The 16236-nt window shown below is 35.6% G+C and overlaps 2 long non-coding RNA genes and 1 pseudogene across 2 annotated transcripts; 1 reads left to right on the top strand and 2 right to left on the bottom strand.

The window, feature by feature from the left end:
* Nucleotides 1–4417: 4417 nt before the first annotated feature.
* Nucleotides 4418–6928, top strand: LOC145551304 (uncharacterized). The gene is made up of 2 exons (XR_014087116.1): nt 4418–5141; nt 6186–6928. It is a non-coding gene; the product is annotated as an uncharacterized LOC145551304 (long non-coding RNA).
* A 145-nt stretch (nt 6929–7073) lies between these two features.
* LOC145551294 (uncharacterized) lies at nt 7074–9314 on the bottom strand. The gene is made up of 2 exons (XR_014087106.1): nt 7988–9314; nt 7074–7299 (listed from the first exon to the last, which is right to left on the bottom strand). It is a non-coding gene; the product is annotated as an uncharacterized LOC145551294 (long non-coding RNA).
* Nucleotides 9315–13309: 3995 nt separating this feature from the next.
* Nucleotides 13310–16127, bottom strand: LOC145551282 (GTPase IMAP family member 4 pseudogene; annotated as a pseudogene).
* Between the last annotated feature and the right edge of the window lie 109 nt (nt 16128–16236).

Below are 16236 nucleotides of genomic sequence, written 5' to 3'. Positions count from 1 at the left end.
TCATCGCTGGTGGAGTATCTGGCCTTCGTAGTTTCTGTGCTCCTGACCAGAACATCTGCATCTTGTCGACAGTCGCCCCTACACAGGTATTTCTCATAGGACTCAAAACCAGCATCATAGGGACATAAAACAATCGCTCTTTTGCCCTCATACCCAGATACTTGGATCACTGCTGCTGCATTGCTTGCACAAGATAAAGTAACTGTGAAGAGAAGAAAAGATGGTATCAGAAAAACTGCAGAGATGCATACAGCTGTGTCTAGGTTTAGGCTGGTTAATGGTGTGAATACATAGTTAAAATGAGAAGCCGTTTAAAAACCATATTTGATCACCCTGCTCTTGTGAGATGAATGTCATGAACTTTTCACCACCATTAAAGAGGACATCAGTCTTCTGGATATTTTTTCAAAAGCCACACCTTTAGGATAGTTTCAGTGATATAGTGCTAACGTGTCTGTTTTGTCTGAAAACACATGCTGTAATTAACAAGGTAATACTGCCCTTAAATAAATGTTTACAACCAGCAACAGTGCTTTGAAAGTATACTCCCAAAGTCCAGTCTGTTTCCTTAACTTCGGTAGCAGATTTTAATTGCTTCTGTCAACGTCTTGTATTGTATAACTTTAAAATATGTCATGTTATCAATTATTATTATTTTAATTATTATTTTGATTTGCAGTAGTAGTAATAATAGTATTCAGTAAAAATAACAAATGTAATAAAAATGTAAAAGAAATAAAACAAATCTATGTAAAAGTTAGAAAATTCAGTCTACATTTCTGTATTTTTTTTCAGTTGCCAAACCATTCTCTCATTCTAAGACATATCTTACTGCATTTGTTGTATGTAACATAATAAATTACTATAATAATCTAGCCAAGACCCTATGTAGTTTTATAAATCCAAATAAACTTACAGCAGATGCAGACCTGCAGGTTTTTAAAGCTCCACAACATCATTAAGCAGCAGAAATATAAAAACACAGACCTTCCTCTTCTTGACACAACGTCCAACCCATGCGGTTTTGCACAGACCCATGTACTATATTGAGAGGAAATTGTCTGTTTCCTGTTGAGAGCGGGTCGACCTTTCTTTAAAGCAGCATACAGATCTTCGGCCAGCTTGTCCTGCTCAGCGACTTGTTTTTGCAGACCACCACAGAGTACACGGAGAGATTTGCACATACTGAAACCTATTGGTCACATAATGGTCAAACAAACAAAGCCAGTAGTTTGAAGTCCTGTATGACAATTACAAATAGTTACTTGACATCTCTAAAATGGCACTATGTGCATGGAAAATATATAATATTCTGCCCCTTTAAGTTTCCCTTTGAAATATTTCCTCTCTCAGGTGAATAAAGAGTTTGAATAGTGTTGTGTGATTTTTACTGACATTATAATTGGGTTATTGCCGGATTATTTAGGTTGGTAAACACATGCTGAATAAGTGATGTGTGAGAGCTGCAGATCTCATGTAGTGTTAGTTATAGCATTCCAGTTGATGTGGTGGTCAAATAATCGATGCTGCAGTTTAACATACAAATGAAGCCGACATAGGAGAGTTATTTTCCTAAAACAGTTTGTTTTCCAAAGCTACTATATGGTCAATATATACATTTATGATACAGCAGGAGTTTACTTAGAGTTATTTTGGTTTGACCAGGGGTCATAGCCCAAAGATAAACTGATGCACAACAGAAAAGTACAAAATGGTTTGTTTACTTGCGCAAAATAAAAATAATGTGATCATATTGAGACATGGTGAATCACACTTGAGCTGTAATTTTAGCTGTTGGGCCCAAATATAAACAAAATTTAACTCAGGATTAAGAAAAGAAATTGACCATATCACAATCACAGAGATATAGATTCTCTTTGTTTGCACAGAAGTAGAACTCAAAGAGCTGCTGTCAAATTAAAACATGTTTACTTTGTTATAAGGTGCAGAACAGCTTGCTGGCCGATCTTCTTCATGTGGATCAGGTTGGTGTAGCACAGCCTTGATTTGTTGTTGCGCAGTACATATACTTATGGCTGCCTTTGTGCAAGTAGATTCACATTATTAGTACAGATACAATTAGTAACTGCAGATTTTAATCTCTGTTATCTTGATGTCAAGGGTTACTCTCTCTATGCCACAATGAGACCGATGTTCTTAGATTTCTCACAGCACCAACATAGATGAGCATCCCTGGAGGTCTTATTGACATTACATATTCAATTTCGGCTGAATTATTTCATGAATAACATAGAAAGAGCTACTTGAAACATGGTGCAATGTGACCTGCCGTGACTCATCATGTCTGCGGTTTCTGCCTTGACCTTCTTTACAAAGAAACTTTCATCTTTCTCAGCCACCAATTGCATTAATTGGTGGCTGATTAATGCAGTTAATCAGAGATTAATGTAAAGATTCAAACATCTCTACATTTTTGAACATTTATATACAAACACAGTTGTATGATGACTCTGCTCACAAGATAATGAATCAACTCACTAAATAAAAATTGCGTTATAATATCTTAACAAATAACAGCTTACTGTACATAGCCAACAGATTTTGAAGGCTTTACATCATGATGTTCCTCAAGACCACAGTCACACAAACAGGCAGGAAACTGCTGTGAGAAATATTTCAAGTAAAACCACAGTGGCTTATTCTTCCACTGCTGAGCTCAATAACCACCATATGTGTCCACAGACCTCATGAGTGAGAAAAATCATGCACTGCACATGAAAAATGTGGACGATTTAAAAGTCCTTTTATTTAATAAGAGTACCGAACAAGCAGCAGCATAGGTTTTATATCAGCAAAAAAAAAATAAATAATTGATTTTGATTTTGTTTAAAGTTTTTGTGCTGTTTTAGGACTGCACTGTGGAGCAGTCTGTTTTATTTTATATTTTATTATTATTTCTTTATTTAAATCTATGGTGAAAAAAACATTAGATAGCTCAGTTTGACAACACACATCAAAATGCGTCAACTCTCAAAATTATCCCCAGAAATAGGTACATGTGGTAGGTGCCTACATTATATTAACTTTATTTTACATTGTTTTCCCTGTTTGGACATGATTACAAAGAAAGAAATTTAATTCTGTTTTCACAAGAAGGAATTATTTTTCCCTTTTCACAGAAATCAAATATATTATGCTTTACATATATAATATTCTTTACTAATGTTATTTGTTGTATACATTTTTAAAACAGGTTCTCAGCTATTGGTGTTACATCACATAAATTATTGCACCAAATATTTTGATCTACCATCAATCAAACTTCTCACCATTGACAGAAAATGTATTCTAGGAAGTTTTCTAAAGCTGCACTACCACCTAGTGGTGTCATGGTGAAGCACAACTCAATAAATTGCTGAACAAGCAGTTGTTTTTTTATCCTTTCTTATTGCCTGTGTAACCACCACTTCACTAATTCAAGGCATTTAATGTTGTCTGTTTAAGGAAACCTCTTTATGAACACAGAATAATCCAAAGCGTTTTCTTCTCTAAATCTTCTCACCTTCACAACTGGAACAAACACTCAGCATCCAACTGGATGTCTTCTGCATCCAGCCTTTTGAGTCTTATGCCCATTGCTAACTTTTCTGTATTTCTTTATTTTTCTTTTTTACTATTTTTAATGAAGCCGTCAGTAAAAGGTTCCACAAAATCCCACTGACACACTAGAATCATGACATTTGCCGTTTATTTATTTTGACTTAAAATTGTGTATATAGGAAAACAAAACTGCAGTTTTATTAGTATGAAGTAATGAAAAAGCATAATTTTAAAGCTCATGAAAGTTGTCACTACCATCAGCATTAAGATGATGATGATTATGGAGAGCCATTTCAGCCAAAATTAAATAAATAAATAAATGGGTGAAATAAATAAAAAAATGAAGAAAATGAGTGAAATAAATAAATAATTTGTTAAATAAATAATTTAGCTTTTTCATTAACCCATTTTTTCATTTATTTATTTTTCATATTATCAATTTCTCAATTTCCCTTTTTCATTAATCTATTTTTCATTTACCCACTTTTCATTAATCTATTTTTCATTTAACCATTTTTAATTTAGCTTTTTCATTAACCCCATTTTTCATTTCTTTATTTTTCACATTATCAATTTCCCAATTTCTCTTTTCATTTATCTATTTTTATTTATCCCTTTATCCATTTACCCATTTTTCATTAATTTATTTTTCAATTAACCACTTTTCAATTTCCCTTTTTTATTAACCCAATTTTTTCATTTATTTATTTTTCCGATTATCAATTTCTCTATTTCTCTTTTTCATTTATCTATTTTTCATTAATCTATTTTTCATTTGTCCATTTTTTCATTTATCCCTTTATCTATTTACCCATTTTTCATTAATCTATTTTTAATTTAAACATTTTTTATTTCCTTTTTCCATTAACCCGATTTTCTATTTCCCAGTTTCATTAATCAATTTCTCATATATCCCTTTTTTATTTACCCAATTTTCTTTTATCTATTTTCATTCAACATTTGTTTGAAAAATCTTTACTTTTCCCATTTTCCAATTCCCCTTATTCATTTAGTATTTCCTTATTTTCTTATTTATCACATTCTATTTCCCCGCAAAACTTAGGGAAAAAATAAATGCAAATGAGGAGAGGCACGTCATCAGGCTACAACTTCCCCAATTGGTTGGTTAGCGTCACACCCATACTTTGCTTCAAGAAAGATGGCGACCTACTAACGGGTTATCAATAAGCTGAAGCTCATTAACTTCATTAGAAAATAGTGTTATTACTCCTGACTTTAGTTCTCGTGTGGCCGCTCAGACAGAACGTGTTTCAGTTGGCGGCTCTCATGGACTCAGAGCTTCACCGTCGGGAGTTTTTATAGTTTGAACGAAGCGGCCGCTGAAGTTGGCTTACGATTGAAGGTTCGGGACACCTTCGTAGCTACCAGCTGTGATCCAACTATAAGGAGCAACTTTACTGTACATCGTAAGTGAACTGCAATATCCAGAGGCAGCTCTACGGAGCATCGACCTGAAAGAATGAGAATGACAAGCCTTGGAGATCTGCGTCGGAGGCCATCTTTCAGACATGCACCGCTGCTGTCCGTCCAGGATCCTCCGGTTGTCCAGACGTTGCACGGTAAGCTACTAACGCTGATGTTTGTTTTCCAACTACAGTCATATTTAATCAATAGGGCTCAATTACGATCGCGGGAGGTTTTGAGTTGATCTCGGCAGTAGGTGACAAACTGAACGCCTCCAGGATGTTGAGACCAGCACGTCCTCTGATCCAATACATCTTATTAAGGATAAAATCAACAAAACGTGTTCAAATTAATGGCCCAACAGGTGATTAAAGACAGTAAAAAGGTAGGAGTGGTTTCGAGTCGATCGCCTTGTTTTACCTTTGTAAACAGACAACCGGAATACAGTGACATTTAGTGAGGGTACAGAATGGAGAATGGATAAAAGCTGAACTCCTGCTACAATCTTTGCGTCTCTTGGTTACATCCCTGAGGTGTGCCAAGTGTGGCCCACATGCATATAAAGTAAATATGACTATTAATTTAAGTATTTCTTTGTATGTATAACTTGCCCACCTTAGTTTTCCTGTTTTTGGTCAACATGTGCCTCAACATTTGGTTACTGTTCCTTAGAGGTGGACAGAGGACCCACAATTTATACTCTAGGAATAACAGTAGCACTTCAACATGTTTTTACTCAAAGTAAATCGTAGCTGAATAAGAAATTAAACAAGAGTAAAGAAGCATTTGGTAAAAAGTTGATCAGTACTGAGTAACTGATCAAGTTATCAATTATTTCATATCTAAAAAAAATACACAATTAGAAGGCCCAAAATATTAAGTTCAGTGGAAATTTTGGTATTTTAAAGACAAAATGAAAAATTAGTTTAAATAATAGTGATGCCTCATAATAAAATGACTTGAGTAAAAGTAAAAAGTTCAGCATAGTAAGAGTATTCCTAAAAGTTCATTTGAGTTTCAAAAAGTTACTCAACTATATTTAAGTAAATGTAATTAGTCACTCCTAAACTCTGCCCTTCTGAGGGAACAGGAGAAGGAACTGTTAAGGAAATAAATTAATCTTATTTTGATACTAAACATTGTTTCAATTAACAAATGAATCATTACACCCAGAACATATTCTGTTATGTTTATTCAAGGGTGAAGGAACAGAATGACTGGAGATCCTGGCTGAGAGGGACCAGGCCTGACATGGCGAACACTGAGGAGAACCGTCTGCACTGTGAGCAGCACCAGAACTCCTGATGGGTCTCCTTCAGGACGAAGCAGAGAGACGCCCGACCTCCACAGAGAAGAGTTCACCCAAACATCAGAGGAAAAATGAATGCTGGTGCTCAACAGAGCAGCCTCTTTTCTTAAACCCAACACACACAGGGTGTTGTGGCCTGATTAAAAACCTGCTAACTTCAATTTAACTGAAACACAGAACATCCAGAAATGTGATGAACTTCAGCTATAGAGTGGAAATGACAGTGAGATGAAAACATTTGTCTATATCACTTTGTTACACAGGACATTAACATTTTAAAGTGTTTGTTCCAGAGCACCTGATACAAACGATAGCATTAGCTCATCCATCAGACATTTACTGAGGCCTGAAACATGCAGGGCAGACGACCTGAGGACTGACTGGTTAAACTATTTTATTGATACTTCAGATTGCAAATTTCCAATTGAAGGCGTCCGTAAATGAACACAATCATTATTCAATAAACCAAGCTGTGTAAAATAACTGCTAGGGTTGCTATTAAGAACCCAATATGTCAGTTTGTTCATTTCTACGTTGTTGTACATATAAGGTACTCCACTCACTGTTTAGCTTCATGTTGAAGAATCTTCAGTGTAATGAAACCAAAAAATAAAACAGGTCCAAAACTTTCAATCTGTATTCTATTTTTGTAGCTTTGTTCTATTAAGATCGCTTCCTTTATTTTAAGCCACAAACAAACGATCATTTTATTGTCTCTGGGACGTGAAAACATGAGATTTGATTAAATTAGAACTTCACATATTAGAAGGAACACAGATTTCATAATAATCAGTTTGTTTATTCAAAACAGTAAAATACAGACGGTTCATGCATATCAATGGTATAAGAACAGCCAATTTTTTTTAAATGAATGTGTCACCAGTGCATTTGGCCGAGTGTTCCTGCTCCAGAAAGGTGAAGGTCTCTGGTCATCCTGAAGCTGTGAGCCCACTGGGAGTCTGAAGGGAAACACTGAGACCAGAGGCCTGCAGGATGGTCTGCATCTGAAAACATACATGATGGAAACATTAATGAATGTGCTGCGCCAAAAAGCTGTACTTTTGACCTGGTGGCGATGGAACCAGTTATGGTAGATCTGAACTTTGGTTTGATGACCCAAATATGAGAAGCTTCAGACTGACAGGAGTTAGGTTAAAGCCACATCTTGTGAAGTTGGGATATTTTTCCTCCAACAGGATCCAGAGGAATCGCAACAAACCAGAAGTTGGACTAGAATTTATTTCAATGTCATTTGTGAATGTCAGCTTCTCATTTTCAACAGTGCATATGCATGTGGGCCACACTTGGCACACCTCAGGGATGTAACCAAGAGACGCAAAGATTGTAGCAGGAGTTCAGCTTTTATCCATTCTCCATTCTGTACCCTCACTAAATGTCACTGTATTCAGGTTGTCTGTTTACAAAGGTAAAACAAGGCGATCGACTCGAAACCACTCCTACCTTTTTACTGTCTTTAATCAACCTGTTGGGCCATTAATTTGAACACGTTTTGTTGATTTTATCCTTAATAAGATGTATTGGATCAGAGGACGTGCTGGTCTCAACATCCTGGAGACGTTCAGTTTGTCACCTACTGCCGAGATCAACTCAAAACCTCCCGCGATCGTAATTGAGCCCTATTGATTAAATATGACTGTAGTTGGAAAACAAACATCAGCGTTAGTAGCTTACCGTGCAACGTCTGGACAACCGGAGGATCCTGGACGGACAGCAGCGGTGCATGTCTGAAAGATGGCCTCCGACGCAGATCTCCAAGGCTTGTCATTCTCATTCTTTCAGGTCGATGCTCCGTAGAGCTGCCTCTGGATATTGCAGTTCACTTACGATGTACAGTAAAGTTGCTCCTTATAGTTGGATCACAGCTGGTAGCTACGAAGGTGTCCCGAACCTTCAATCGTAAGCCAACTTCAGCGGCCGCTTCGTTCAAACTATAAAAACTCCCGACGGTGAAGCTCTGAGTCCATGAGAGCCGCCAACTGAAACACGTTCTGTCTGAGCGGCCACACGAGAACTAAAGTCAGGAGTAATAACACTATTTTCTAATGAAGTTAATGAGCTTCAGCTTATTGATAACCCGTTAGTAGGTCGCCATCTTTCTTGAAGCAAAGTATGGGTGTGACGCTAACCAACCAATTGGGGAAGTTGTAGCCTGATGACGTGCCTCTCCTCATTTGCATTTATTTTTTCCCTAAGTTTTGCGGGGAAATAGAATGTGATAAATAAGAAAATAAGGAAATACTAAATGAATAAGGGGAATTGGAAAATGGGAAAAGTAAAGATTTTTCAAACAAATGTTGAATGAAAAATAGATAAAAGAAAATTGGGTAAATAAAAAAGGGATATATGAGAAATTGATTAATGAAACTGGGAAATAGAAAATCGGGTTAATGGAAAAAGGAAATAAAAAAATGTTTAAATTAAAAAATAGATTAATGAAAAATGGGTAAATAGATAAAGGGATAAATGAAAAATGGACAAATGAAAAATAGATTAATGAAAAATAGATAAATGAAAAAGAGAAATAGAGAAATTGATAATCTGAAAAATAAATAAATGAAAAAATTGGGTTAATAAAAAAGGGAAATTGAAAAGTGGTTAATTGAAAAATAAATTAATGAAAAATGGGTAAATGGATAAAGGGATAAATAAAAAATAGATAAATGAAAAAGAGAAATTGGGAAATTGATAATGTGAAAAATAAAGAAATGAAAAATGGGGTTAATGAAAAAGCTAAATTAAAAAATGGTTAAATGAAAAATAGATTAATGAAAAGTGGGTAAATGAAAAATAGATTAATGAAAAAGGGAAATTGAGAAATTGATAATATGAAAATAAATAAATGAAAAAATGGGTTAATGAAAAAGCTAAATTATTTATTTAACAAATTATTTATTTATTTCACTCATTTTCTTCATTTTTTGATTTATTTTACTCATTTTTTATTTATTTCACCCATTTATTTATTTATTTAATTTTGGCTGAAATGGCTCTCCATAGATGATGATGATGATGTTACTTAAAAAAATAAGACTTTTAGGAATTCAATAAAAAGTTTCAGCCTCACACAAATATCCACATGCAGGTCGGACCCAATATTTGGCTCACTCTCTTGAGTTTTTAAAAAGAACTCATTGCAGTAAATATCCTCAGTTGTTGAAATGTTTCCGTATTGAGCTTCATCTTCATAGTCCTTAAAGAAGTGAACTGATCTCTGCTCTTTGCAGGTCATCTGCTGTGAGCGCTTTGCAGGATCATCATGATTTTCGTAAAGCTACAAAAAGAAGGAACAGATCATAAATTAATACATCCACTTATTATTTATTTTCCCCATAAAACTAAAGTATTACTTTTTTAGATCAGACACCAGGGTGATTGTTTTTTTTCTTATAGCTGTGGGAGATTAAAGCTAAAGTATAAAACTAATATATATTGCATAAATTAACATCGTTCCTTCCAGCAAATATGTAAACATTACATTTTCTTACATCTGCTCCTCCAGTCACTTCCTCTGTGTCTGCTGCCACATGTTGGCATCTGTTTGTAGCAACTTCTGCTTTTGATGAAGAAAAGCACGATAAAACAAAATCAGCTGTCAGATGTGTTTGCTTTTGTTGGCAGTGGAAAAACTCAACTCACCTTTTACTTTGTGACAATTCTTCTTCCACACAACCAGGATGATAATTATCACTATCATTAGTAGGACAGGAGGTGCAGCAAGAAGGCCATAGAAAGATCCACCTACAGTGCATATAAAGATAAAAACAGATTAAACACCTGAAGCACAATAAAGTTCACCTCACTGAGTCTAGTTTTAAATGTCTACAGTCTTAATTTGGTGATTTTGACTTTGAAGTTGTAGTTTATGACTAAATCAGAGAAACACTTTGATGGACAGACTGTCTCTCCGCTCTGTACCTTGATTGGTTAAAGACGTCAGCTGCTGTCTGAGTTGTGGTGACCTTTGCCACTGTCTGGAGACGATAAGCTGTAGCAGAAAAAGACTTTTAGTTAACTTCATCTTGCCTTTGTTTCTTTTTACAATTGGCTGTAACAAATCGAAGCATCATTGCAGCTTTAAAATAAATTCACTCAAAATACTTTATATTTCTTCCTTTTCTTCCAAAACGTTTCTCATAAAGGATAACATTTCAGTTTATATAGACCATTATCAAAATAACTAAACAGTTGAAAGCTAAGTTTGTTCCTTTGAATACATGTCAGACATTATAATACAATAAATACTCCAGATCAAACTCTAGCAGTAGTGTAAACCTGGTCAGTTTCCTCTTTCTCCTTCCTGCCATCTTATCCGGGGGTTTTTTTATTGTGTCCATATCTAATTAGAAATCAATTAAAAATGTTGAAAATGGAAAATCTTCTTTCTTTTGCTTCTTTGCACAAAAATGCAGCAAAGTCCGAAGTTTAAAAAAAAAAACTAGTATGAACTTTATGGCATTTTGCTGATTGTTGGGTTTCAAATCTCACACCAAACACCAAATAAGTCCCACAGCTTGTGAGGCTCAATTGTGTTAAAAGCTCCACTGAGGACGTATTTGAAAATAGCATAATATAAAAAGGGTACTGAAAAGAATATTGGTGATAAAACCTGTTTCCTCTTTTTCGTCTCTGGTATTTTCACGTCATTTAATGCCTCGCTTTCTGTCTGTTTCTGTTTTTGCAGATCCCTAAGCACTTTATTTTCTGTAATTTGTTCTTTTTCTGAAGCAAACAAGGAAATAAGTTGGATTAAAAATGACACAATTCTTGTGCCAGACTAGTTACTATTAAACAATTGAACAGATTCATATAAACAATCTGTCCCATTTTGTCTTTTCTGCTGCTTTTATTGTTTTAGTCATATCTTTCATTTCAACTTCATGATATTAATTTATTTTATAGAGGAAATAAATTATAATGATCAAGAATAATATCTTGGAAGTCCCACAGTTGACTAATGAAAACTATTTATATTGTGTTTTGCTCTTACCTACAGATAGATGGACCTTAGTGTAGCTTCCAACACTCCACTCTGAGTTTGATCGACACCAGTACGTCCCAGCATCCCTTGCTTCCAAGTTAGTGATGGTAACAGAGAAAGAGCTGGAAGAAACGCTGTGCACTGCGAACCTCGTTTGACCCATCATGTCTGTACAGTCACTGCGTTGGTTTCCTTTGCAGATAAACATCCTGTTATTACGATGTTCACGTGGATAAGGACACTGCCATGTTATCTGACGTCCCTCGATGCCATTCATGTTCTTGGATGTCACACAGCACCAGTCTAATTTATAAAAAAGAAGAATCATTGAGGTATGTCTTTTTTATTTTAGATGTTTTCAACACAGAAAATAAACATAACAGCTGTTTCCCTTCATAAATTCATAGAGTTGATGTAAAGTTTGAACGTCTCACCTTTGACCACCAGGGCAAAAGTACAGAAACCATCCCATCCTGCGTTTCTCTGGACACCAAAAAGATACGACCCAGAATCCCTCAGGCTCAGACTGGAAATGGTGACTCTGAAAATTCTCGCATTCTTGTCATCAGTGAGTGTGAATCGTCCATTTTGTCTTTTATTAGAGGTGATTATTGCTTTCTGTAAACATACAGAGCGCCGGTTTCCTGTGCAGACGTACTTCAGGTTGTTGACATCATCGGTTTCATAAAGACAGTCGATGGACACCGAACCTTCCTCATTACCTTGGATTTTAGTTGGCGTTCCGCCCCATATGTCTGTGGGTAAGATAAACAACACTGTAAAATCACACTAGATAATAGTAACAAATTTTACTTGTATGAAACAAATTTACAGATCATGACTGAGAATGTTTCAACTTCAATTTTGCTTCAAATTAATAAAATTTCCTTCTATTTTATCTGCAGTGAATTGTGTTTAATAGTGTCAAACCTTGATATTATAGCTCGGAATAAGATTCACTCAGTAGAGAAATAATGAACTAAAATAAGAAGTTACATTTTCCAGGTCAAAAACAGTCGTGTTTAATCCATAATAGACTGAAAACCTAATTGTGTGCTTTGTATCTATCATAATGTTTCCTTAGATTTAGGGTGCTATGTCAAATAAAATGTGTAACAGATTTTTTTTTTTTACCATTTCTAACTTCCAGCTTTACTTCAGTGTAGATGTCTTTTCCTGTTCTGGTCACTCCACACCAATATTTTCCAACATCATCAAATCGAAGGTCAGAGATGGTCACTGTGAAGGTTAGAGCTTCTTGGTCATCGTAGATGGAGTATTTGTTGTTTTCTCCCTCTGATCTAATAAGAATGTCTTCATAGATGGAGTATTTGTCATCATTTCCATTTGATCTAATAAGAACTTCATCGTCGTTGCAGTCGTTCTTACACAGGTACTTTTCATAATCCTCATATCCCGCAGGATATGGACAGGGAACCTCTGCATCGCTGCCCTCATATCCAAACACAGGGATTACATCACCGGTCACACAACTCACAGCAGCTAAAATGAGAAGATAGTATTAATTTTGTATTTTAATAAGTGGAAGTTACCATTTTTATCTGTTCAATTCCCTTGAGTCCAATGCTACTAATATCTGCAGGTCGTTAACTATCAGCTCAGATGTTAAAATTTCTGATTCTAGCTACATATTCAAGATTAAATAGTGTAACTTACTGCATATGAGGATCAAGTTGTAAAGGCTCCACATCTTTGCGTTCCTCAAGGCAACTGAGCAACTAAAGCAGAAGTAAAGTTAATCTGCTCTCAGGAGCGTTTTGAGGAAACGATCTGGTTTATGTTTTCAGCATCGTGCTGCTGAGCCTCTCCATGCTTGGATACTTTCCACTCGTATCCAAACACAGAAGAACAGATCGTACATCGGCTTTGCTGCCACGCAGAAACAAGAAGCCTGGCGAATGTGCCGAGATAAAGAAGTAACTTTTCAACTTTTCTGAATAAAACAAAACACTGACAAGTTTAGCAATTTTTTCAATGTTTGTTCTATTTGGATTGACAATGTTTAAATAGTGGTAATCAAGTGTTTTATCAACATAGAATCATAAAAGAGAATCAAATGATTTGTCATTAAAGCACTGGTTGAATTTTTTCTTTTTTTCTTTAACAAAGCGAGTCGTTTCAAAATGTTAACTGTTTACTGCTAAACGTATTGCTCTCTCACGGGTCTTTACTGAAAATGTCATAAAAGTAAATATTTGGTTTGCTCGTAAAGAAAAGCAGGAAAAAATGTGATTTATTGAAAATACATTATGTCTCGTCCAAGACTTTATTTAATGATTTGATTAGTATTAATCAGCATGATTTATTTGGTTTTCCTCCTGGAGCAAAAATAAATATGTCTGTTTAAAAGGGGTGAACTTTATTTAAACCATGATTGTACTAATAGTTGTTACTTTATGTCACCTGGCCTGTGTGTACAGCTCTTTAGTGTTTCTGTAAAATATATTTTATTTATTTAGTGCCTACAGCTTGTACCAGATGATGAAAGCCCATCAATACGGCAGAGCTAGTAGCTGCAGACTGCAGACATATTGTTGTGTTAGCAGCAGGGAAAAAAGTGTTGTGATCAACACTAAAAACTTATGAGCAACATGGGAATGACAATGTAGAGCTGACCTGAATAAAACAAAGAAAAACAACAACAATTGTGGAGGAATTTAAACTGCATCCTCCAAAATACTAAGATCAGCTGTTATTACCCACTACCTAAGAGTACACAAGTTTCAAGATACAGTAAGGCCAGGATAAAGCCACCAGGAATTAGAAAGGTTTAATCAAATATTTTGAAATGTGGGCTGGACAGAGAATGAGTTACATAGATTTGCACTGTCTACGATGACGACGACGCTCCTCAGCTTTCCGTCTAGCATCTCTCTTGTAGTGGGCTCTCAGCATTTCTGCTTGCTCTCATAATTCCCTTTCTTTTTGCTCTTCTAAATTCCTCCATAACTCTTCCTGCTCTTTCTGTGCTTAGATTTGTTGCATTTTCCTCATCTCTTCTTCTTACTTCTCCAGCATTTTTTGCTCCACTTCCTCTAGGGCTCTGCGTATTTCCTCCTCTTTCTCCTTGAGGATGCGTTGTTTCTCCTCTTCTATCACCTTCTCAGCTTCTTGGAACATCTCGTTGGTGTAGTGGCTCCCTCCATTTTTCTCCACAATATTTGTGATCTTCAGTAGCAGTGAGGTGACTTGAGGCTTTTTGTCGTTCAGCTTATTGTTGAAGACGTGGTACTGGTTGTTGCATCTGGCTACGAGTTCCTGCAGTTCTGGGCTTTTTGCTAAGAACTCTTCAATACTGATTCCATCAAGGGAGTCTCCACGAGTAAAGAGAACCATGCTCTATTTGTCTGCAGCCTCTCCAAAGACTTCTTGAATTTTTTGCACTGTCTGTTTTTCCTCAGTGAGATGACCACCAGGAAGATATGGAGTCCAGGAGAAGCATAGGAAATACACTGACCCAAATCATTGGCTGTTTTTTCATGGTCAAACCTCGTATCAAGCAGACCTGGAGTATCGATGACGGCAACCATTCGCCCATCCACTTCAGCGGTTTGTTTGGCACAGAAAGTCGTCAAAGATCGGGGACTTAACTTGGATTGGAAGCATGTTTGCCCCAGAACGGTGTTTCCTGTGGCACTCTTCCCAATTCCAGTCTTTCCCACCAAGATGATCCTCAGCATCTCCATATTTGTGATGTTGGACTCTGTTGGAAAGAATGTGTGAGGATATGTTTATATTAACTTCTACATTCAACTTCACTGAACTGCCACGGACCTGACCTGCTTTTGCGGTTTCTTTTCATGATTTGTGAAAAAAAAAAAAAAAAAAAAACCTATGTAAATATTACATTTTTATATTGTCACAAAAAATGACATAAAAAAAAAAAAAACAGAATCTGAATAAGTCTTTAATTTCAAAACCAAAATGTATTTGCACCTCAGAGACTAAGTACCAAAATGAGAATGAAACCAAAGGTAGATCCAGAAAATTATATCTACACATATTTCAATAAAACACAGCAGTGAAGCCCATGCTAAACTAAATTAAAACTTACGACAATTGCTGGCCATAATGAAGAGCTGCCTGGAGTCAGGTTAACACAGTTATTATTCAGCTGTAGTGTGGAACGAAGAGGGAAAGATCCCAGGTTCCTCCCCGTCTTTATTTTAAAGGTATGGCCCCTGGTTACTCCAGACCACATCTACACAAAGCTCCAGTGGACACATAGGTCAAAGAGTAGTTTGAGTTTATATGCAGGTTCTGGGAATCCAACTTTATTCTGCAGTAACAAGTTACAATTTGGGGAAACATTAAATGGGAATAAAGATGTTGACATTTCTTAGTTTTTTATTTTGATTGGTTTCAACATTTCACTCAAATTATTGGATGGTTTAAAATAACTTTTTATTATTTTGTTTTCTTTTTGTAAAACACTGAAATTCATGAAATACTCAGTTTCAGTAGTTGCCTGTAGTAAATACAGTCACATAAGTTTAACTTTTTGAATAATTAAATGTCTTTCCTATGTAAAAACTGACTCATTACAAGATGCATGAAACGAGTAAAAGAAAATTATGATTTTAAGCACTGAGGTGTAAATATCACTTTCCTCCATAAAAGCTTAATTCTGTTTGTATTTTAAGGCACATGGTGAACTGCACCATGTGTTTGCACAAAGTGTGACAGTCAGTGGTGTTTTCATTGCTCAGTAACAGGTTAATATCATAAGAAACACAGAGATGTGTTCCTAATTGACACATCTGGAAGAAATGCATTTTCTATGCTTTATTATTTTCTTTAATTCGTTCAGAACTGACTGAGGTGATTTCTTATGTTCCTATTTGCAAAGCCTAGAGAAGCATATTGTTTGATCTTTAGTCTGCTGTTAGCAAAAATGTTTCATTTAAAATTCATATTCACT

Source organism: Poecilia reticulata, chromosome 1 (assembly GCF_904066995.2).
Source record: "Poecilia reticulata chromosome 1, P_reticulata-male-v2, whole genome shotgun sequence".
In the NCBI taxonomy this organism is placed as follows: Eukaryota; Metazoa; Chordata; class Actinopteri; order Cyprinodontiformes; family Poeciliidae; genus Poecilia; species Poecilia reticulata.
This window is presented reverse-complemented; position numbering and strand designations above follow the sequence as displayed.